The 25,005-nt window shown below is 38.9% G+C and overlaps 2 long non-coding RNA genes across 2 annotated transcripts; one reads left to right on the forward strand and one right to left on the reverse strand.

Annotated features, from left to right (window-relative positions):
• Positions 1-1,954: 1,954 nt before the first annotated feature.
• On the forward strand, positions 1,955-8,306 carry LOC147481351 (uncharacterized). The gene is made up of 2 exons (XR_015206100.1): positions 1,955-2,202; positions 7,974-8,306. It is a non-coding gene; the product is annotated as an uncharacterized LOC147481351 (long non-coding RNA).
• A 2,395-nt stretch (positions 8,307-10,701) lies between these two features.
• On the reverse strand, positions 10,702-21,180 carry LOC147481352 (uncharacterized). The gene is made up of 3 exons (XR_015205228.1): positions 20,876-21,180; positions 20,719-20,782; positions 10,702-11,292 (listed from the first exon to the last, which is right to left on the reverse strand). It is a non-coding gene; the product is annotated as an uncharacterized LOC147481352 (long non-coding RNA).
• Positions 21,181-25,005: the final 3,825 nt, after the last annotated feature.

The following is a 25,005-nucleotide window of genomic DNA, read 5'->3' on the forward strand; positions in this document are numbered from 1 at the left end:
GAAAGAATATCTTTACAATCCACATACTGTTCAACACCAAATTAGTAAAATTAATAGAAATCCCCACCTTAACTAATAGAAAATTAATCTGTCTAATAAGTTAGGGTTTTTTTTAGCACTAAAAGACAAAATAATACACAAAGGAAGGTCCAGATCTGTTTGAAAGAAATCAAACGGCTATTGAGTTTGAACCCAAAAAACATTAGTTTCGATTTTTTTTACCAAAAAAACACTTCTCACCTCATCGTCGCTGGGTTTACCCATCTTCTCACCTCAACGTCGAGAACTCAAACTCCCCTTATCTACTCGATTCCAAAATCCCCAAATCCCAATAGCAAAGAAGGCTTGAGCTATCTTGATTCTCTCAGTATACAGGTAATCCTCTGTCATATGATTTATACGAAGTGCCATTGGTTTGATTTAGAGTTACATATCTATCATTATATTGATTTAGAGTTGTAGAGTTTTGACTTTTGTATACGAAGTGCCATCAGTATACGAAGTGCCATTGGTTTGATTTAGAGTTGTAGAGTTTTAACTTTTGATTGTATAATGGCACAAAGTTGTTTTTGATCAATTGGCCGTTGAAATGTTATATTTAATGGTGTAATGGCTTAGGATTATAGGGGTAATGAGGTTAGGTCCTGTTGTTTGATTTGAATTTATTGGTTGGAGTTTAAATAGTTTAGTTTTGGAAACATATTGAGCTTTCATAGTCAAGAACTAACATTTTTTTGCTAGAGTTAAGAACTTCACTAACTTTATTAGTCTCGAGACTGCTTCAGACTGTTTTCTCCTTATACATTTTGGTTTTTATACTTTGATGATTGAAAGCCAGAAACAGTAAGGCAGTATGATCCTTTGGTGCGTGCCTTTTTTCCAATGTTTTGAAAACCGAACCGGTGATTGAACCGATTTTTTGTTAAAATGGTTCAATCAGGTTCAACCATGGTTCGACTCGGTCAGACCGATTGATGTTTATTTAGCAAAATTTTTAATAATTACAATAATAAAATGAATAAATACATGTTTTAATTCAATATTAATTGGTATTATATATCAAAACGAATTTCTTATACAAGAAACACATAGTAGCATGTTGGTTTGGAGTTTGGACTATCTGGTTTAGGTGCTAGGTTCAACTCCCCACATTATCAATTTTTCAAAAAAAAAATATAATAATAATAATAAAGGTTTGTCGGTTCAACCACGGTTTAAACTTAAACCGATGGTCCAACCAAAAACTCAAATTATACCTGACCCGAACCAAAAATTTACCGGTTTCGATCGGACCCCGGTTTAACCACCAGTCCGGTTTTCTAAACACTGCTTTTTTCTTTCCTTAGTTTATACATCATAGATGGTGTGTATAATGCAATTTTGGTTATATTGCTCTATGTTTAGTTAATGTACTTCAAGTATCATGTGGGCTGGCCGTTCAAATTCTATGCTCCCTCACCTCTATTTTGTTTATACACATTCAGTAGCAGTGAATCCCATATCAAATATTCATCGGTCACTTTTGGTAACAGTCAAAGCCTCAGTAGTAATAGTTTTTTCCATCGGTCACTTCTAATACTAAACTTATGTTTCAGAGTATTGCTACCTTTTGATGAATAATTTTAGTAATTTATGCTACTTTATGTAAACTCTAGTAGACTTCTGTCTCTATTAATTCCCTGCTAACTAATAGGGGGAAGGACCATTTACTGGTGAACATCGATAACTCGCTCCCATGGTTTACAATTCCGAATTGGGAGAAGGTTTTATACTTTTTGTCTAGGTTTAGTTTTGATGTCTTTAGGCAAGAATTTAAAGTGGTATTGGAAGTCAGATGTTATTCAGTGTGGTATAAATTATTTGGATTTGTCACTATGCTTATAACCACTCTTAAAGGAGGTACTCAGTCTCACAGTGGACATGGGTCATGGGGATCAATTTGGACTGCTTTATATTGGTGCTGCTTTCATTAGATATTTGTCAATTATTTATCGAACCTGAATAGAAAACTGTTTTACTTCATGTTGTTAGTCAACACCATTTTTTAGGCAGTATTTGAATTTTATTTTTTACTTCCAAGTGAGAGGATTATAGTGGTGTGGTTTTGTTCATGGTATTCATGGTTTTGTTCAGGAGGATATTCATGAGCTTCTCTTGAGTTTCACAGAAGTTGGTTAGAGCTCCCCTAAACCAATATTCCAGGTATAATATTTCACCCGCTTTTGTTCTTAGAACTCCCCTTATTAAACCATCATTTCAGTTATGATACCATTTAACTTTTTGCATAATTTCCTTCCTAGGCAATCATGGTGAAAGAGAATTAATTCAGTCGCAAAAGTTTAATTGCAACAGTATGAAATACTATTATGTGATTTCACTTTGTGTCATAACCACTTTTAAATATCACTTGAACATAGTCCCGAGTAATGAAATTGTTTTTTTTTACATAGATTTACACACACCCACACACATATATATTTGTCCAGTTACATATCTATCATTATATTGATTGTCTGTTATTTATGAGTACAACTATATCAACATATTAACGGGCGTATCTTATGTCGTGACTTTATTACCACAAACTGGAGAAATGAAAGAGAGGGAAAAGGAGTCGTTAATTCACACAGTCAATTCCATAGCACGACATCCTGTTATGCCTCCCAATCCGATATATGTGCCTCCCCATCGAAGATATGTTATGCCCCCGAATCTGGTATATGTGCCTCCTAATCGAAGATCTATTCCTTCTCCATCTGATGTGCTTCATAATCGAAGATCTACTCCTTTTCCATCTGTTGTGCCTCACAATCGAAGATCTACTCCTTCTCCATCTGTTTTGCCTCCTAATCGAAGATCTAATGCAGCTCCCAATAGGCTATCTGTTGTGCCTCGTAATCGAAAATTTACTGCAGCTCCCAATAGGCTATCTGTTGTGCCTCCTAATCGAAGATCCACTGCAGTTTCCACTAGGCTATATGTTGTGCCTCCTAATCAAAGTTCTATTGCGGTTCCCAATATGTTATCTGTTATGCCTCCCAGTCAAAGATCTATTGCACCTCCTAATCAGAGATCTGTTGCACAACGTCTTCGAAGAGAAAGGGAAATGCAAGTGCCTCTAGATCACGATCAAATGACTATAGCACAACAAAATCGGAGACAGAGAGGAAAAGATGTTATGTCTGATTACATAGCAGATTCCTTTAAGAAGACGAGGTCAACGTACGAAGTTAGGTCCTCTTCATCATTGTATGATATCTCTTACAGAGAAAACCAGCCTCTAGTCACAAAAGATATAACAATGCAAAGTTGTAAGGATAACACTATGTAAGTCAAGTGCTTAAATTCTCACTCTTATGTTAGGTTTCAACATACCTTAAAGCGTGATATATCATAGGTCTATTTTTGCAGTGATCATGATATGACTAGATTTGACAAAAGTGAAGAAGAAATTCTTAATCCTCATAGAGGCCATGCGCTTCCAGTTCCAAATCGCCGTCACTTTTTGGGAAAGATGGATGTTCTTTGTCCATTTTGTTCGGCCCTTCATTGGAAAGATGAACAGTTATCGAAATCAAGGCACAACCGACCTATATTTGGAACTTGCTGTTTACAAGGAAAAGTTGAGCTACCGCTTCTTTCTCCACTGCCTCCGGCACTTAAATCTTTATTCGAAGGATCTAATAAACGTGCAAGATTATTCCGTGAGCAGATTCGGCAATACAACGTGTGTAATGCCTTTACCAGTCTTGGTTGCAAATTTAACGATCGTGTGTTACATAGATGTGGTCCTACCTCATTCACTGTTCATGGGGAGTTGCGGCATCAAATCGATTCATTGTTGCCTGATCCAGGGATGGAACCTAAGTTTTCACAACTTTATATTTATGATCCCCTAACTGCTTTGGATCACCGCCACAATCGTAATCCAAATTTGTCAAGGGAAGTGTTGAAAACTGTACAAGAAACTCTTCTGCAGACCCACAAGTTTTGTGATATCTATAAGCAAGCATTTGAGGTTTTAACTAAAAATGCTTCTAAGAATAACAATGTTCCGGTCCATCTACACTATGATCCGCATTCGGATAGACGAAGGTACAATCTTTCGACAACTGATGAGATTGCAGTGATATTGCCTGGAGATGGGAGTAAGGTTGATGCCATGCGTGATATTGTACTTCTCTTGAGAGGAGGGCATGAGTTGGAACGAATAAGCGAATATCATCCCGCTTATTTGCCTTTGCATTATGTTCTTCTATTTCCTTATGGGGATTTGGGTTAGTCACCTGATTTGAAGTTGTGGGACGTCAAGAGAAATGCTCCAAGCAATGCAAGACTCACCCAATTATTGTATTACGCCTACCGTTTGTTTGAACGACCCACAGAGTACTCATCCATCTTGCTGGGGTGTAAATTGTTGCATGAATTTTTGGTTGATGCTTGGGCTGCATATGAACAGAACTGGCTGTGATACATTAGACTAAATGAAGGCACCATCCGTTCGGATGTGTACAAGTGCTTGACAGATGTTGCACTTTAGGGATTAAGTCTTAATCAAATTGGCCAACGGTTCATTTTACCTTCCTCGCATGTTGGAAGTCCAAGGCACATGTACGAGATTTTTCAAGATTCAATGGCTATCACCCGGTACTATAAGCACCCAGATATTTTTCTTATGGTGACTGCAAACCCTAATTGGAAGAAAATTAAAGATGCTCTCAAGGAACACCAAACTTCGACACTTCGGCCTGAAGTAGTTGCACGGGTATTCGAGTTGAAACGAAAAGCAATTATGAAAGAAATCTTGAAGAATGATATCTTCGCCGGGTGGTTGCATATGTCTATACTATTGAATTTCAGAAGCGCAGTCTTCCACATATGCATTGCCTTTTATTTTTCGTGCATGATGACAAGATCCGAAACAGTGAGCAAGTGGATAAATTTGTATGTGCTGAATTCCCAGACCTCGACACCCACCCTGCATTGTTTGAAATAGTGAAGAAGTGCATGGTTCATGGCCCCTGTGGTGATCGAGATCCGAGTGCTTCATGTATGGAAAATGGTCGATGCACCAAAGGCTATCCAAAAGAGTTTGTGGAGGAAACAATTATGGATAAAAAAGGGTACTCCATTTACCGGAAGAATTAATCGGCAAGAAATATTTTGTGAAGAGGAAGAATAAAATGGTTAAAGTTGATAATGGAGATGTTGTTCCCTACAATGCATATCCGTCGAAATGTTTGACCGCCATATCAATGTTGAAGTTTGTGCATCGCGGTCAAGCTGTTAAATATATTAACAAGTACATCTACAAAGGCTATGACAAAGCAATAGTAGTGGCGGCAGGAACAAATGATGAGATTCAGCAATATATCGATGCAAGGTATATTGGACCAACAGAAGCTGCATGGCATCTATTTTAGAATCCAATGCATAAAGAGTTTCCAAGTGTCTAACGATTGGCGCTTCATTTGGAAGGCATGCATAGGGTTGTTTTCAATAGCAAAGAGCCCATGGATGCAATTCTTGCTCGAGCCAGAGACCAAACTTCAACACTAACAGCTTTCTTTAAGCGTTGTGCTGAAGATCTAGATACACGAGCATATACTTATCAAGAATTTCCACGACACTATGTTTTCCACAAAGACTCTCAAGAGTGGACTCCTAGGACTCAGGGACCTTCCATTGGTAGGATGTATTTTGCAAGCCCTAATGTCGGGAAAAGGTTTTATCTACGCTTGCTACTTACTGTTGTAAAAGGGTCTACCTCCTTTGCATATCTTTATAAAGTCGTTGATACCATGTACAACACATACAAATAAGCATGTATTGCCCGTGGGCTGTTGGAAGCTGATGATGAGTGGATACAATGCCTAGAAGAGGCGGCGATAATGAAAACTGGATATCAACTGCGGAGGTTGTTTTGTGTAATTCTTTTAGAGTGTAATCCGTTACAACTAGATCTACTTTGGAGCAAATTTGCATCGAGTATATGTGATGATCTTGGACACTGGCTTTGAACAAAGCACGGCATCCCAGATCCAACTGATGAGCAAATAACAGATTACGGCTTATATCTGGTGGAACAAATCCTTTTAGAATCTGGGAAGACATTGGAAGATTTCCCACCCATGCCAAAGCAAAAAGAGGATTGGAGCAAAATTGTTGGCAATAGGCTCATTTGGGAGCAACGCCAACTTCAGCATGAAGGCATAGGAGAAGAGGATGCAGTTGATGTGAGTCGTCTTAATGACGAACAACTTCATGCTTACATTAATCCGCGGATCGATTCAAGATTTGGTGACAAGGGCAAACTTTTCTTTTTGAATGGAGCAGCTGGTACAGGGAAAACTTTTTTGTATAATACAATTGCAAAGGCCTGCTGCAACATGGGTCTTATTGTCATCATGGTGGCATCATGGGAATTGCATCTTTGTTATTGTCTGGTGGATGCACTGCTCATTCTACATTTAAGATTCCAATTGATGTGATAGATACCACTTTTTGCGGCTTCACTAAACATTCCGACCTTGCTGACCTATTTATAGAAACAAAACTAATTGTTTAGGATGAGGTGCCCATGCAACATAGATACTGTGTTGAGTCTGTGGATAGAACACTTCAAGATATCTACAGAAACAAGAAGATATTTGGTGGTATCACTACAGTTCTTGGTGGTGATTTTCAACAAACACTACCTGTTATACCGTTAGGCTATACCGTTAGCAGAGAGAGCAATTTGTTGGTGCATCACTACGACGCTCTTTCCTTTGGAGTTATTTAGAATGTCAGAGTTGAAATGGCAGAGTCTGAGAATGTCGAATTCGCCAATTTTTTGTTGGAGGTGTGCTATTAATGCCTTCTAATTAGAATGTTTTTTCTCTATTAGTTCCATATATAAACGAACTATTTTAGAAACTAATGAATTCATTTTTTGCTTTGATTTATTTAGATTGGTTCGAATCCCAAAGAATGATACAATTGCCAAATAGAATACGCAAGTGTACCAATATCCAAGAACTCATCTTGTCTGTCTATCCCCAATTGGATGTTATGGACACACCGTCTCCAACTTCTTAACTGATCGTACTATTCTTGCTGCTTGTAATGATGATGTGAGTGCAATTAATGAGGTTGCACTGAATTTGTTCCCTAGTGAAGCGCTTAAGTATTTGGCTGCAGATAAAATTATCGAAGATGGTATTGATAATCCAAGTGGGGCTCACTATCCCACCGAGTTTCTCAACTCCCTCGACCCTTCTAGCTTACCACCTTTCAATCTCAAGTTAAAACCTGGATGCCCTATAATGTTGCTCAGGAACATAGCACCTAAAGATGGCCTTTGCAATGGGACACGACTTATGGTGCTTCAATGTGCAAGTAAAGTCCTTCAAGCCAAAATTTTGACTGGAGAGAAAGCTGGAAATCCGGTACTCATCCCAAGAATATCTCTGGCTCCCTCAAATTCAGAGTTGCCTTTCAAACTATCAAGGCGACAATTCCCTGTTCGACTAGCTTATGCCATGACAATTAATAAGTCGCAAGGTCAGTCAGTGAAATATGTTGGCATTGATTTGAGGACACCGATTTTCAGTCATGGACAGCTCTATGTGGCAATGTCCAGATGTACTTCTTCAAAAAGAATATCCGTTTTTCTTCCACCTAATGCAAGAAATTGTACCACAAATGTCGTATACCCAGAAGTTCTTCTCTAAGGACATCAATACCAATGAGAAAAGGCGAGTAAGAAATTAAAGAATGCTACTTTTATTGGTTTAGAAATTAAAGAATATGTTGTATCCATATATATGTTATGTAAGTTTTTATGATAGGGTTTTTTTTTTTTTTGATGATAGCGTGGATACTTGAAAGTAAGAATAGAGATTATTTCATTTTGAGAACCATCTCTTTTGTAAACAATATGCTAAATGTATCAAGTTTAAAAAAATCATGTGTATGTGGTTTGCTTGTAGGTACCAAGTTAAATTGCCAGAATTTTTCAGCGACCTGATTGCAATCATTGCTCCATGGCGCATTTATCCATATGGTAGCAGAATGGTGTGAACAGTATGCATAGAGGGGAGAATGAGATAAATGAAGAACTTGATCAGTGGGCATGGAGTATTTATTTTATTTTATTTTATTTTTCCCTTTCGTTACTAGAATTAGCCCCAGGTGAAAAATTATGCAAAGTTTTCTTTAATGTTTAATGAGTTGTCTTTTAGTTTTAGAAGTAATTTGTGTTATGTATAAATATGAAGTTATATATTTTGGTATGGTTGATCTATGAGAATTGTATTATTTGATTTTCAGGTTATGTTAGGATTTAGGTTTTTGAAATGTTGAAAATACAAAGGACACTGCTAATTTTTTTTATTTTTTTTAAAAAAAAATGATGATGCTCTTAATTGAAGACTCTCTCCCCTTATTTTCCTCATTCTCATTCTGATATGTGTTGAATTAATGAATGTGTAAGGGTATGTGTAATGAGTTGGTTTGTGAGAAATGAAATGCATAGAATTGTAATCATTAAGCTCACTTGAGTATGTGTATAAAATGATTATGAAGTATAAAACTGTTGGAAATGGTTATATCATCGATCCAATACTACCATAGAGATGGTCTCTTGGGGTGTTGTTCAAAAGCAATGTGTCTAGAGTGCCGACTGGCACGGGCTTTCACTAGTAAAAAATAATAGAGGGAGAACCGATTGAGGAGCTTACCAAATTGATCTTCCACTTCTGAGCTACCCACAATAAAATATCTTCCACTGGAAATAAATAAGTTTACGAACAAGCAAGAGAAATGTGAGAGAGAGAAATGATTTTTCAATCGGAAAAAAAAAAACAACATTTGTAATCGGGAATCTAAAGTAAGAGAAACCGAAATCAAAGAAAACAGATCGCGAGCTAACCTGGTTCTTCCGGTTCGTCGGCAATGTCTCACCTAACTAACCTATGATTTTATAAACATAGAAAATTGGAAAAGATGTGAATAGAAAACCAAAAGAAATTTTTCAGAAGTTAAGGTTCATTAGAGTTTAGACACAGGTTTTTTTTTGTTTCCTTCGTTGAAAAAAAGGCGAGATTATTTTTCTTTTATTTTTTAATTTCAGTTGCCTACTTTTACACTTTTCTCACGGATACGGATATAAGTGTTAGCATATGTTTGAAAAATTATTAAATATTACAAGTTCAATTCAAAACAACTCTAGAGGACAATGTTTTGTGATAATAACTCTCAAACCCATTTTCCTCATACAAACAACTCACGGACACAGTTTTTCTATTTTAATAACCCTCAAGGCCAAATTGAGTTGGCCCAGTCCATTATAATTTTATTAAATACCCTTTTTACCCTTTTGTGTGTTAATATATAAATCGAAGATGTTTTAGGATAATTTGAGATACCCCCCTGTTTTGCATTTTTTTTTTAGATACCCCCCTGTTTTCAAATTCATTTGATATACCCCCCTACTGACACAGGAAATTAACGTGGTGGATGATATATGTCATATATCGTGATGATACATGACATGTATCATCACGATATATGACATATATCATCCTCTTACACAATGATACATGACATATATCACGATGATACAAGACATGTATCATCTGCAACGTCACTGTGTCAAATAAATGTGTCATCAGTAAGGGGTATATCAAATGAATTTGAAAACAGGGGGGTATCTAAAAAAAAATGCAAAACAGGGGGGTATCTCAAATTATCCCAAGATGTTTTCAAAATTAGAAATAAACAACGCGCTCTCGGTTCAATCGATTACTTCTTCTGCCTCAATTGAAAATTGAGTGGGTTCCTCAACTGAAAGTTTCAATCTATAGCTTCTTCTTCTTGCCGTCTAAAAAGGTTCTTATTCAAACTTTGTATTTATAACCTATATGTTTATAGTATTTTGAAATATTCATTTGATTTTGTTTTGAAATCATCTATTATTTATAGCAATGATATTATGTGTTGTAATGATGTCTAAAAACATTAGTTTTTATATCATGTTTTGTTTGTTCATATTTTAGATCAGATCTGTGATTTTGAGATATAATTTGTTTATAGCAATGTCTAGACACCCCATTTTTGCACCTCAGGCATAATTCATTCACGATTTTGCCTTGAATTAAATTTGATCATATAAGGTGATTTGCTTTCTAGAGTCTTCATTTCTATATCAAACTTCTTTCTTTTCATCTTCTTTTAGCGTCTTTAGACTCTCCTCATCATGTTCTAGCTATGGCTGAAGTTTCGTTGCTTTCTGAGTTTTGAGTTGAAAATGACCAAAATGCCCCTGTAACCCTTTGGAGCCCAAATCTCGTTTTTTCCACTCTTTCTTTGGATGAGATTATTTCATATTTGAATTCCCCTTGAAAAATCCTTCGAAATGAGTACAAGCTTGCCTAGGTTCCTTTTGGATTTTGGAAACCCTAATCTTGCCCTATCCCGTTTCAGCCCGTTATGCGCACTGTTGAGTGCAACGTTTTTTTGGAGTAAGATTTCGACCCAAGGGTATTTTTAAGAGTTCATGGACCTTCCTAATGGATTAGTTAACAATTTTTGTGAAGAAGAGTTTGCCTAATTTTGACCCGGTCAAAAGGGAATTTGTGAGATTTGAAAATATGGTCAAAGTGGGCCTTTTGTGGATTTTGGACCATATGCTCATGGGCTGTGGATCCAGCTCGAGTTGGACCTTTTTATTAGGGTTTCTAGCCCATTTTCAAGCCTCCAAAAACCTAGAGAACCTTCCTTAATTGTTTGATTTGATTTGATCCCTAAAATCAAGAATATTCTAGAGAATATGCCATTTTGGAGCCAAGTTTGGAAACCCTGGATTATGGGCTCATTAAGGACGTGTAGGGCTTGATTTTTTGCCCTAATCCATCTGAAATATCCAAAAACCAAGGGCCAAGATCGCACCCCTTATCCCACCTCTTGAATCAAGGGCCAGATTTAGGAGGTGCAACCAGAAAGAGATCAAGCCATTGGATTTTTCTTCATCAACACTCAGCCATTAGATCAAACTCATTACCATATTGAAATCCATCCCAAAAAGCTATAAATATGGGTCTCATTCACCCATAAAAAAATAATCTAGAGCAAGCTAGAGCTAGGAATTCGGAGTTAATAATCTGGACCTAGTTATTCAGAGCTAATAGCCTTCTTCTCTTTAGTGTTCTTCATTTTTTCTTCTAGTTCTTCATTTTATCCTTCTTTTCTTCTTGTCGATCTTGAGTAGAAACTTCTTTTCACCAAAAGTTGTTTTTTTCCTCAAATCACCTGTTTCAATCCAAAAATCACAGTTGTCAATTCAAGATCAAGTTTATCATCAATCAATCAATCAATCTACAATCAAGTATGAGGCAACATTCCAAACCAGGTGACATCTTTCCTTTTCTTTTATTTCCTTTAGCATTGCATATTAGGTTATTTTTTTAGTTTTATTATAGCATATAGTTATTAGTTTTTTTATAATTTAGTGAGGATCATCCAACTTGATAGATTAATTTTTCAAGCTTTCTTTCTTGTTGCCTTTATCTTAACACGCTACACCTCAATAGAAGTAAAGGTCGGTTTTACCAGCGATTGTGGGTGCCTAACACCTTCCCACATCGTACCTTGACTCAACCCAATAATCATCTAGTTTCGAGGGCTAGTCCTTCACAGAGGTTTTACTCAACTTTTCCTTAATAAAGTTAGTGGCTTACTCTAAAAGCAATTGCATAGACTTAGGTACACATTTTTGTGCTTACAGTTTTGGCGACTCACCGGGAAATCCCTAGAGAGTCGACTTACATTTTCTTTGAGGTGTTTCAGTTAAGATAGGAAAGAAGAAGGCTTATCCATAAGCTAGTTGGAATAGAAGACCAGGGTTAAGGTTATCTCGTGCAACCATTAACTCACTGATTCAAATGGAGAATCTACCAGACGGTTCTTCTCAAGAGTTATCGCTGCCACCTATACCTTCATCACAGATGTATGTGCCACAAGGAAGTTCTCCACCAAAGACTCCATCCGAGGGACAAATTTTATCAGCGAACATTCGAGGTCCACATACAAGTAATTCTGGTGAATCGTCAATCCCTACCAGTCAAGAGGAATTGATGGAGAAGGCGATGGAAAAGATGTTTCTCAAGATGATGTCAAAATTTGCAATAACTCCAAGTCCGGGTCAACCACAACAACCGTGTATCACACTACCCCCATGGTTAGTCCTAACCCTACCATTCTACCAACCTCATTACCCACTCCATATGCGACACATAGATCAACCCAATTGCATGTTCCTATGTCAACCCATACTCGTCCCAAATTTTTCCTCAGATAACACAACCTACATGCCTCAACCATCCACTCATCAAACTTTTCAAAGCCCAAACCAAATCCCAACTACAACCATGATGTCCAACCCATTTATGTTACCAACCCCAACCTATTTTCCACAAACTCCACAACCATCGTTTCTACACGAACCCACAATACCAAGCACAAAACCCAATCCAAACCCGGTTGACCCTCAGAATGGAGGAGATTAAGAAATTGAAAGAAGCAATGACCAAGATGAAAGGTGAAGACTGGACCTTGATAATGCGGTCCATATCCACAGATCAGAGTACCACATGGATTCGAATTTCCAAAGATGGAGCGATATGAGGGAACCGGCTGTCCAAAGGCCCACATTCGTATGTATGCAAGTTATCTACAACCGATGGGAATCGGGCCAGAACTAATGGTTCAACTATTCCAGAGGAGTCTTAAGGGTGCAGCCCTTTACTTGGTGGATGAATCCAAAGCATAAAAAATCAAGACTTGGCCTGAACGGTAAATGCTTTCAGAGCTCACTTCTCTTACAACACCGACATCCAAATGGGCCAAGGCAACTTGAAGCTTTGAAGCAAGGTCCGAATGAAAGTTTTACAGAGTACATTACAAGATGGAGGACAAAAGCGCCCAAATCATCGATAGGCCCGCGGAACAGAGCAAATTAGGATGGTTATGAAGAGTTTGAACCAAGAGTATGCAACCGTGCTAAGTGCTAGTTATCATCCGACATATCAAGCCTTAGTTGCCACTGGATCACAAATAGAAGATGGGTTATCATCCGCAATATTTCTCCCATCACCAATGTCTATAGGATCTAACCGCCAGAAGAAGAAACCTCCCATCGTGAACGGTGAACAACAAAGAAGCCAATGTGGTTCTTTGCACAAGTTCAACCTCACCACATACGCAAATTCAAATGAGGTGACAACTCATCCTTTTTCCCATCAAGTCGGGTTTCCCTCCAAGACAAAGAAGACGGGGTTTTCCTGTGCAAACGAGACAGCAGTTCACGAATTGGGTTTCCATTACAAGTTGTATTGAAGGCTTTTAGTCCAACAGGGTTTGATTACGTTAATGCAGCCGGAGGCCTCCTCCAAACCGGTGCCGCTACGGTATGACGCTTCAAAACATTGTGACTTCCATCAGGCTCCAGGTCACACGACGGAGAGGTGCATGCTCCTTAAACATCTTATCCAAAACTTAATTGATGAGGGTAAGATAGATGCGTCCAGTCTCGGCACTCCCAATATATCGACAAATCCACTACCAATGCATAATGGGAGAGTTAATAGTTTGGAAGCTGTCAAAAAAGATCCAGCATCATTCATCATTCCGATTAGACAGACATCCAATGTTAACACCACAAGGCCTGTTAATCTTCAAGATGCAGTCAGAAGATGCATGGAGCAAACAAAGCCTAGAGGTATCCAATTAAATGAGGTGGTAGCACCATTTCTTCATACTCCACAGATTCAAAAGCCATTCAAGTTGACTAGAGAGCACTGAATCCTTTATGATGCAGAGGCCCATTACAAAATGGGTAGATCCTTTGAATACATCTCAATCTATGACATCACGAGTGGGGGTCAACCTCAAGGACCCATGATTCGCCGTAATCCAACTCGGCAAGAAGAGGTGATCCTAACTCCGATCACAATCCCCAAGGTCCGGGCCAGGCTACCAAGAGTCATGATACCGAGGAGGTTCTAGGGAAGAAATTAATTGAGCGAGAAAAGTACGGATGACTCAACAATCTCACTACATCAGTTGAAGCAATTAGAACCTAATTTGGCGGGGAATGTGTTGAGACTCACGGTTTGACAAGAGGAGGAAGGATATACAAGCCACCACACTTACTGAAGGATCGTCTTGGCCCAACAACACCCACCCACCCACGCCATCGAACCGAAAACAGGAGAGGGTAATGAAGTAATCCAACAATTGCAGAAAACCAAGTCCAATATTTCCATATGGGCTTACTCATGGCGCCACCCCAACATAGGCAAGCAGTTCTTCAAACCTTGAACCAAGCTCATGTTCCGGCTTCCATCCAAATTTAACGATTTTGGCGCGTACCATCGCTTCCCCTCAGGAAGACAAACTCCATAGCATTTTCTGATGATGATCTGACCCCAGATGGTATAACCCACACGAAAGCATTGACTATTACGGTGCATTGTAACAACCATAAAGTACCATTTGTACTAATTGACAATGGATCGGTTTGAATATCTGCCTACAAATTATATGCGAAAGCTATTGGAATCATGCCGTAAGACTTCACTTTCACTAAGGATAGAGAGCAGTTCATGGGTTTGATAATCGAGAAGAGAAGTCCTTGGCGAAGTTTACAACCGACGTCCAAATAGGTCCAGTCACGTTCAAAGTCACATTCTTGGCTATGGACATCGAGGCTAATTACAATTTCCTTTTGGGCAGACCATGGCTACACCAGGCCGGTGCAATTCCCTCTACACTTCACAGAAAGCTTAAGTTCTTATGGCAAGGGAAGATTATCTGCATCACTGGTGATTCGGATGATTTGGATTCTTCAGAAGAGCATAAGGTAATACCAATGATTGAAGAAAAGTGTAACTACAATCGAGGAACCATTAGAGATTGTGGAGTTTAGGGCACCCGACAAGGAGAAGCTCCCTACCCCATTTTGCAATGGAAATCCTAAGGCGACTTCGGTTGTTCCGCGGAGCGTAACTATTTTCCAGGACTTGGATTAGGAAAAAACCAAAATGGCATTTTAGAACCGCTGCAGATTCCTAGTCAAGATGATCGAAAAGGACTAGGCTATACTGAGGAGGTTGTGGAAGGACTGTCAGAATTGTTTATCAATTCTAGTGCCACGGTGAATCATCTCAGATTGGCTCTACCTGATCTAGGGGCAGAGATTGAGGCTATTATTGATTCCAATATATTTTGGGGCTTAAGACGACGACCCGTGATCCAAACTTCGGTTACTATTTCAGAGCGGATGTTAATTCCTATTCAGATATCGCCAACTTAGGTTGGATCATGAGGCTAGACAGGTTTAATTGATAAATGAGGTTGGATCGACATCCTCCTCGCCGTATGGACTATACTCCATCTTTTACTTTGGCCAGTTCCCGGTTAGATGTCACCTGTGAGACGAGATCGCCACTCCTTATCATGTCCAGTTGGACCCCGGACCATACTTGATTCGGATGATTTGTTGAATATGGAATCTCTTATTGACCCAGCCCAGGTGGATGTTGAGAACATGCCACTTTCGAATTCCCGCATTAATAATATGAAATTTGGGAAAGGTTTCTAGATACTTTAGATTCTGATGAGGATCCATTCATTGATGGACACTATGATGATTGGGGAACCCAAATATCCATGACCGATCCGGTCCCCAGCCAACATAGTCCTCTCTTTGAGCCTTCGGATGAATCCGATATGGCCCAAAAAAAGCCCGTGAGACTTTCTGTTTCAACCCATGTATATAATCATATTTCAAAAATCCAAAAAAATTCAAATATTTCAAAAATCCAAAAAAATTCGAATATTTCGAAAATCCAAAAAAATTCAAATATTTTAAAAATCCAAAAAAATCAAAAAAGTTTTAAAACTCCCGCAGATTTGATTTACCCCCTTGCCTTAGGGCAAGATGATTGGATGATTTGTGCAGGTTATGACCCCTTTTCCCCCGACGATGAAGAAGAAATGGACAATGAAGTTGCTGAGTCCATTCTTCCTCACGAACATTATGAAGACCGATCGACGCCAGTCATTGAGGAAACAGAGACAATTAATCTTAGCACCACAGAAGAACCACGCGATGTGAAGATTGGTACAACTCTAACCCTCTCTGAGCGCAGAAACCTGATTGAATTGCTAAAGGAATACAAAGACGTGTTTGCTTGGTCCTATGATGATATGCCGGGGCTGGACACCAATATAGTAGTTCACAAGTTGCCACTATCTCCAGAAAAGAAACCGGTTAAGCAGAAACTGAGGAGGCTTAGACCGGAATGGATGCTGAAGATTAGAGAGGAAGTAATCAAGCAATACAATGCTGGTTTTCTGATGGTAACTCACTATCCTACTTGGTTGGCTAACATCGTCCCAGTCACCAAGAAAGATGGTCGAGTAAGGATGTGCGTCGATTACAGAGATCTTAATAAGGCAAGCCCGAAGGATGACTTCCCGTTGCCTAGCATTGATATGCTGGTAGATAACACTGCTGGTCATGAACTATTATCATTCATGGACGGATTCTCTGGATATAACCAAATCAAGATGGCAGAAGAAGACGTGAGAGAAGACCTCGTTTATCACCCCATGGGGACCTTTTGCTACAAAGTTATGCCATTTGGTTTGAAGAACGGGAGCTACGCATCAAAGGGCCATGACTGCTTTACTCCACGACATGATGCATGTGGAAGTAGAGGTGTATGTGGATGATATGATTGTTAAGTCATGGAGTCGAGATGACCACTATGTGAATCTGAAGAAGTTGTTTGAACGGCTTCGTAAGTTCAAGTTACGGTTAAATCCTCAGAAGTGTGTTTTTGGAGCCACGTCCGGAAAGTTGCTTGGTTTCATGGTTAGCAAAAAGGGCATTGAAGTTGATCAGGCTAAGGTCAAAGCCATTGTGGAAATGCCCGCTCCCGCTACGGAGAAGGAAGTCAGAGGATTCTTAGGGCTTAATTTCAAGATATCGCCAGATTCATTGCGACATACCACGCCCATTTGTGAGCCTATCTTCAAGTTGCTAAGGAAAGGATCAACCTAAGGAATGGAATGAGGAGGTCAAAGGGCCTTCGACAAGATTAAGCAATATTTGTTGAAGCCGGTACTTGTTCCCCGACCCCGGCAAACCATTGTTACTTTACATCTCGGCTCCACGTAAACTTCTATGGGAGCAAAGCTTGGACAACATGACGGACAGTAGAGTTGAGCGAAGCTATTTACTATTTGAGCAAGTGTCTTCACAAGCACGGCAAACTACACTCCTATTGAGAAGACATGTCCGCACTAGTCCGGGCAACACAACGCCTTAGACACTACATGCTTGCATATTCAGTTTTGTTATTATCAAGGATAGATCCGCCAAGTACCGATGGAGAAGCCTATGATCACCGGGTCAACCTCACGTTATACCGCTTTGGCAGAGTTCGAGATTACGATGTCACACACAGAAATCTATCAGGGGAAAGGCATTGGCAGATCACCTAGCAGCACACCCTTTGCCGGATTATCAGCCGCCAGACCGAAGTTCCCGTGATGAGTATATTCTAGCAAATCGAGCCGCATTAACGGAATTGGTAGAACCAAATGGACTCTATATTTTGATGGTGCTATGAATCAACTGAAATGGAGTAGGGCAGTTCTTATCTCCCCGGCGAGTACGCGACCTGCGTTTCTATCGACTTCGAGTTTGAGTGCACCAATAATATGGCAGAGTATGAGGCTTGTATTGTCGGGTCTTCGAAATGCACTACAGCTCCGTGATAAAGGAGATTGATGTTTTGGAGACTCCTTGCTAATTATCAGCCGGATCACGTAAGAATGGAAAGTTAAGCATGCCAACCTCCTTCCTTATCACAAGTGCTTGAGAGAAACCGGTTGGCGAAGTTTGACCAGATATTTTCACTCACCTTCGGGCGGAAAGGCAATAGCTTTGCCGATGCTTTGGCTACTTTAGCCTCTATGCTCAAGATTCCGGAAGGTGAAACGTTTAGGCCCATCGAGATTATATCTCAAAGTGAGCCAGCGTATTGCTTTGCTATTGATATAGCGGCTGAGTCCTCTGATGGAGAGCCGTGGTACCACGACATTCGTGAGTATCTTCAGCATCAACGACTCCCTAATGGTCTGATTAAAAGAGAACGACGATCACTTCGGCTTTTAGCTTGCCAGTTTATCATATGTGGAGATGTTCTATACAAGAGGTCGTACGACGGGATTTTACTCAGATGCTTGAATGAGAATGAAGCTCGGACAGTTATGACTGAAATACATGAAGGAATTTGTGGCCCTCACATGAGTGGGCACATGTTAGCTAAGAAGATCATGAGACTGGGATACTATTGGACAACTATGGAGACAGATTGTTGCAAGTACGTTAGAAAGTGTCATAAGTGTCGATTCACGGAATTTGATGCGCCGCGACCACCGCCGAAGTTAAACCCATTTTCTGGCGCCTTGGCCCTTCTCTCGTTTGGGGCTCGATGTCATTGGCAAGTTAAATCCTTCAAAGATCCAACGGACACGGCTTTGTCCTTGTTGCCATTGATTACTTCACTAAATGGGTCGAAGCTATATCTTTAAGTAGTGTTACGGCATTGAATGTGGAAGTTCTTGCGCACCAACATTATTTTGTCGGTATGGGATACCGCATGAGGTTATCACCGATAATGGTACATGCTTCCAAGGGAAGGAGTTTAATGCTATAATCGCAGCAGTTCAAAATTGGCGACATTTGTCTTCACCCTACGCACTCGCACTAATGGGGCAGTTTGAAGCGGCAAACAAGACACTTGTCGAGGATTGTAGAGAAGATGATCGAGACATACAAAGACCGGCATGAGAAGTTACCATATGCACTATGGGCTTATCGAACTTCGGCCAGATGCGACCCACGTGGTCTACTCCCTATGCACTAGTCTATGGAATGGAGGCCGTTTTGCCACCAAGTAGAAATGCCTACTCTACGTGTTTTGCGGGGAGGGTGCCGCCTTTAGAGGAGGAATGGATCCAAGCCGAGTGGAATCTTTGAACCTAATCACGTAAAAAGCGACTTTAAAGCTACACATCATGCACGAAGCTATTAAAGAAAGAATCGCCCGAGCATTTAATAAGAAAGTTCGTCCGAGAGATTTGAAGGAAGGGTATTTGGTCCTGAAAGAAATTAGGCCTAAACATCTGCCAGACCCACGAGGGAAGTTCAGACCTAATTGGGAGGGGCCCTTCATTATTAAGAAGATTCTACCTGGGAAAGCTGTGATCCTCACTGATCTTGACGGTGTTGAGTTCTCCAATCCTACCAATGCCGACCAGTTAAAGAGGTACTTTTTGTGACCCAACCTTGTTTTTTTTGAGACAAAGAGTATAGTGGAAATCTTAGAGAAATGATGGGACAGGCCTTTTTTTTTTCCCGATATATTAGCCTAAAAAGCCCACCCAATGTCGTATGTTTCCTCTAGAAGCCATTTTGAGCCTTGGCCTTTTCTTTCATCCCCACGATTTGACCTATGTCCTTTAGGAAACCAGTTTTACCCTTAGCCTACCCATAGATACCCCAATCCCATTTTATAGAACTTGTCATGATCAGGAAAATCATTTTCATCACCAATTATTGATCGTTAAGTATCTACTATGGTCCCAATCTACAATATGCTATGATTACCCCAATGGTTACCCCCAAGAGAAAAAAAAAAAAAAAAAAAAAAAAAAAATCATGCAAGGGGCAGAAAAAAATCCATGCAAGGGGCAGTACAAATCAATTCAAAGGGTGGTTCATAGGAAGTTTAGGATACTTTATCATTTTCGTTTCGTGACAAGTTCTACCCTAAAAAAAAAAAAAAAAAAATCCTTATTCTTTTAACCCACTACCTAAGCCTACATTACAGTCCCATGAAAGTCCGCTTTTGATCTTTAGATCCACTATGTCTCCTAGTTGAGAAACGTTCAAGGTAAAAAAAAAAAAATGGGGTTTGGCATTGGAAGATACACCAATACAGTGTGATCCATTCAGAGGTTATCAAGGCCAGAAGGGATGTTTTCGGAAGTGTCTCTAAGAAGTTGTCCTATGCGTACTTTATGATCATTGTGAGTGGTGGAAAGGATTTATGGTTGGTTTTCAGCATATAGTGGGTTGAGCGGTGGAAAGGATTTATGGTTGGTTTTCAGCATATAGTGGAGATCATGCAATCAGATAGGGAAAAGGGTGGTGTGTGCTTACTACTTTTGGTGCTAAGATTAATCGTACTCCTATCCTGAGGTCGTTCTCGTGAGGATCTTCTTGTCGGTAACTCGTTCCCACACATTTACTTATTATTCAATCATTTGTGGTATTTTTTGTTCTGCGGATAAAAAAAAAAAAAAATGTTTTGTTTTACATTGTTTTCAAAAAAAAAAAAAAAAAAAAAAAAAAAAAAAATTGTTTTCGAAAACTTGGTTTGCTTTGGATGGCTTATGATGAAAAATCTAGGATTTCGAGCACGTAGAAAATTCTGAAGCCAATATTCCTAACTAAACCATGTACTTGTTTTACTAACATAGCATGCATACACCACAATTTTTCTAACTATTCACGCTAACATAGTTGCATTGTTTTCATGCATATCATGTATATTTCACTCCATTGTAATATGTGTAGTGAGAAATAAATTGTCTAACCTTTGCCGAGAAAGTGTCTCCAAGATTTATAGTTGCTAAATGCCAAGAACACGTGAGAGCAAGGCTGCCATTGGTGAATAAGATAAGTGAGATTCCATTATAGATTGCCCCAAAGAATCACTGTTAGTTCGAAAAGAAAAAGAAAAAAATGCGTTACCATCGCGTGGTTTGTACTGTGTGGCGTGCCATCGCTTCTTCTCTCCTGGACATCTAAGGTACGGCTCTCCCATTCTTCACTGGACGGTGGCAAGGTATGTTTATTCCTCCTTTGGTCCTGTTTATATAGGTTTGGTTGGACCGTCCAATTAGAAAGTACACGTGACTTTGTTTGTTTAAGAAGTCGGTGGATTTTGTTTCCAAAAGAAAACTGTTCGTTTGGGTTTCAGAAACAAATGATTTGATTTTGAGAAAAGACAAAACTATTTGACTCTTCAAAGATTCCTTCCTTTTAAACCAACAACTGTTTCCCAAAAGAATGATTCGGTGCAAGCACCAGAATTGGAAGTCGGTGCCCCTAACCTTTTTTATCATTCGGTCCTGTTCAACCAGTTTTGGACCCGTTTGATCCGGTTGGCCCAGGTTGACCCGGTTGGTCTAGACTGACCCGGGTTTGAGCTGTTTGACCCGGTTCTCACCAGTTGACCCGGTTTTGACCAGTTTTGACAGTTGACCAAGTTTGAAAAAAAAAATTCCAAAAACTTTTCAAAAATAAAAAAATGATAAATATTAGTACCATGGGGTTCTTACCCTCCAGTATGAGAAAATATTTATCAAGTTTTGTTTTCACACCGCACTATTGGTAACCACTTGATCATTAATATCATTTCGGTAACTCCATTTGTGCAACATTAAAATTGTTCGCGAGAACAATGTCAGTTTTTACTGACAGCCTCACGGATGGATCAGCCTGAACTCATAGTGACAGTCTTTTCCAACCCAAGTGTACTTGAACGTAATTGATTGATTGATTGATTGAACTTGAATATCATCATCCCCAGCATCCATCTTTCATCTCCAGCACATCTCTTATCTTCCCTAGCAGTGTTCGTCTGTGTCTTCGTCCATCTTCTTTAGAATCTCCTATCCCCAGTGGATCTTCTTGCTCTCCCCGGTGAGTCTTTCCTTTCGTCAGTGTTTGGTTATCACCATTATATGAGAATCTTTAATCCAAGTCAAAATCATGAATGAATTGATCTATCCATTTAATTTCACCAGTTTTCCAAAATGAATTTGAAAATATTAGAAAAAAAAAAAAAAAAATTTGCCCCTTAATTTCAAAAAAGTTGTTCATCATTTTCAGAAAATATTTTTCAATCAACCAATATCATGTTACGCGGTGTAAGTCCGTCCGATGCTTCCGCTAGCATTGATATTTTGTCTTGTGGTATAAGTCCGTCCGATGCTTCCACAGATAATCCAGTTGCCATGTTGCGTGGTATAAGTCCGTTCGATGCATCCACCAACATTCAATCAGTTTTAAGCCCTCACAAACAACTTGAAAAAAATCAAGGATTTCAAATATCTAGGGAAAAGCCCTATTTCAAAAAATATTTTTCAAATGAATTTTCAAAAATTGCATGAGATCTTTTACCGGAGCTTGGCAAAAATGTTTTGTCTCCATGGTTTTGCCGTTCAGTTGCAAAGCAACCTCCTCCGCCAAAGAGGGGCAACTGTAGACACCCCATTTTTGCACCCCAGGCATAATTCATTCACGATTTTGCCTTTAATTAAATTTGATCATATAAGGTGATTTGCTTTCTAGAGTCTTTTTTTTCTATATCAAACTTCTTTCTTTTCATCTTCTTTTAGCGTCTTTAGACTCTCCTCATCATGTTCTAGCTATGGCTGAAGTTTCGTTGCTTTCTGAGTTTTGAGCTGAAAATGACCAAAATGCCCCTATAACCCTTTGGAGCCCAAATCTCGTTTTTTCCACTCTTTCTTTGGATGAGATTATTTCATATTTGAATTCCCCTTGAAAAATCCTTGGAAATGAGTACAAGCTTTCCTAGGTTCCTTTTGGATTTTGGAAACCCTAATCTTGCCATATCCCGTTTTCAAATTTGGATTGTTGACTGTTGAGTGCAACGTTTTTTTTGGAGTAAGATTTCGACCCAAGGGTATTTTTAAGAGTTCATGGACCTTCCTAATGGATTAGTTAACAATTTTTGTGAAGAAGAGTTTGCCTAATTTTGACCCAGTCAAAGGGAATTTGCAGTATTTGAAAATATGGTCAAAGTGGGCCTTTTTGTGGATTTTGGACCCGTGCTCATGGACTGTGGATCCAGCTCGAGTTGGACCTTTTTATTAGGGTTTCTAGCCCATTTTCAAGCCTCCAAAAACCTAGAGAACCTTCCTTAATTGTTTGATTTGATTTGATCCCTAAAATCAAGAATATTCTAGAGAATATGCCATTTTGGAGCCAAGTTTGGAAACCCTGGATTATGGGCTCATTAAGGACGTGTAGGGCTTGATTTTTTGCCCTAATCCATCTGAAATATCCAAAAACCAAGGGCCAAGATCGCACCCCTTATCCCACCTCTTGAATCAAGGGCCAGATTTAGGAGGTGCAACCAGAAAGAGATCAAGCCATTGGATTTTTTTCTTCATCAACACTCAGCCATTAGATCAAACTCATTACCATATTGAAATCCATCCCAAAAAGCTATAAATATGGGTCTCATTCACCCATAAAAAAATAATCTAGAGCAAGCTAGAGCTAGGAATTCGGAGTTAATAATCTGGACCTAGTTATTCAGAGCTAATAGCCTTCTTCTCTTTAGTGTTCTTTTTTTTTTCTTCTAGTTCTTCATTTTATCCTTCTTTTTCTTCTTGTCGATCTTGAGTAGAAACTTCTTTTCACCAAAAGTTGTTTTTTTTCCTCAAATCACCTATTTCAATCAAAAATCACCGGTTGTCAATTCAAGATCAAGTTTATCATCAATCAATCAATCAATCTACAATCAAGTATGAGGCAACATTCCAAACCAGGTGACATCTTTCCTTTTCTTTTATTTCCTTTAGCATTGCATATTAGGTTATTTTTTTTAGTTTTATTATAGCATATAGTTATTAGTTTTTTTATAATTTAGTGAGGATCATCCAACTTGATAGATTAATTTTTCAAGCTTTCTTCGTCTGCCTATCTTAACACGTTACACCTCAATAGAAGTAAGGCTGGTTTTTACCAGGCGATTGTGGGTGCCTAACACCTTCCCACATCGTACCTTGACTCCCGAACCCAATAATCATCTAGTTTCGAGGGCTAGTCCTTCACAGAGGTTTTACTCAACTTTTCCTTAATAAAGTTAGTGGCGACTCTAAAAGCAATTGCATAGACTTAGGTACACATTTTTGTGCTTACACAATGATATAGTTTTTATATCATGTTTGTTTTGAAAACGCTGTTTTATGTACTTTTCTTAATTGAATTTTAGGTTTTGATTTTGATTTTTACTATGAACAATTATTGTTCATACGTATTTGTTGTATGAACAATCATTGTTCATACACAAACAGCTATGAACAACCAATGTTCATAGTAGTTGTAAATACATTTGACGATGAATTTTTTCTTAATTGAACTTTAGGTTTTGATTTTGCTTTTTGCTATGAACAATTATTGTTCATACATATTTGTTGTATGAACAATCATTGTTCATACACAAACAGCTATGAACAACCAATGTTCATAGTAGTTGTAAATACATTTGACGATGCATTTTTTATTATGATTTTGCAGTTTATATGGATCATAGTGTGATTGGAGTTTTTTGTTACAATTGTGGTAGTCTTTCCATTCGTATCGGGTTGGATTCTTCTATTAATGGTGTTGTACAAGAGTTACATGGGAAATGGCCTGATTGGGATTAAAATACTATAATATGTATTTCAACCGTGACGAGAAAGATAACCTGATTGAATCTGATGGGGAGTTGCATTCTTTGGCGTATTATTGCTTTGCAAAGAAGATTGTAATTGTTGAGATCAGAGTGGTTGTTTGTGTCACTTCGTTGATTACCTCTAGTGGTTCTACTTCTACAAGTTCTTCAAGTTCATCAAGTTCTTGGTTGGTGGTGGTGGTGGTGGTGGTGTGGTTGTTGTTCATAAACCTTACAAGTCTGATTTTTGGACAAGAAACTTTGATGGTGGTATTGGGCAGTGATTTTCTTTAGGTGCGCCTGAGTTTCGCTGTAAATTGATAGAGTATTCGATTGTCAGTGGTTACAAATATGAATTAATCAAGAATGATGAGTTTAGAGTGACCGCGGTTTGTGAGAATAAGAATGA

The sequence above is a fragment of the Coptis chinensis genome, chromosome 8 (assembly GCF_015680905.1).
Source record: "Coptis chinensis isolate HL-2020 chromosome 8, ASM1568090v1, whole genome shotgun sequence".
Taxonomy (NCBI): Eukaryota; Viridiplantae; Streptophyta; class Magnoliopsida; order Ranunculales; family Ranunculaceae; genus Coptis; species Coptis chinensis.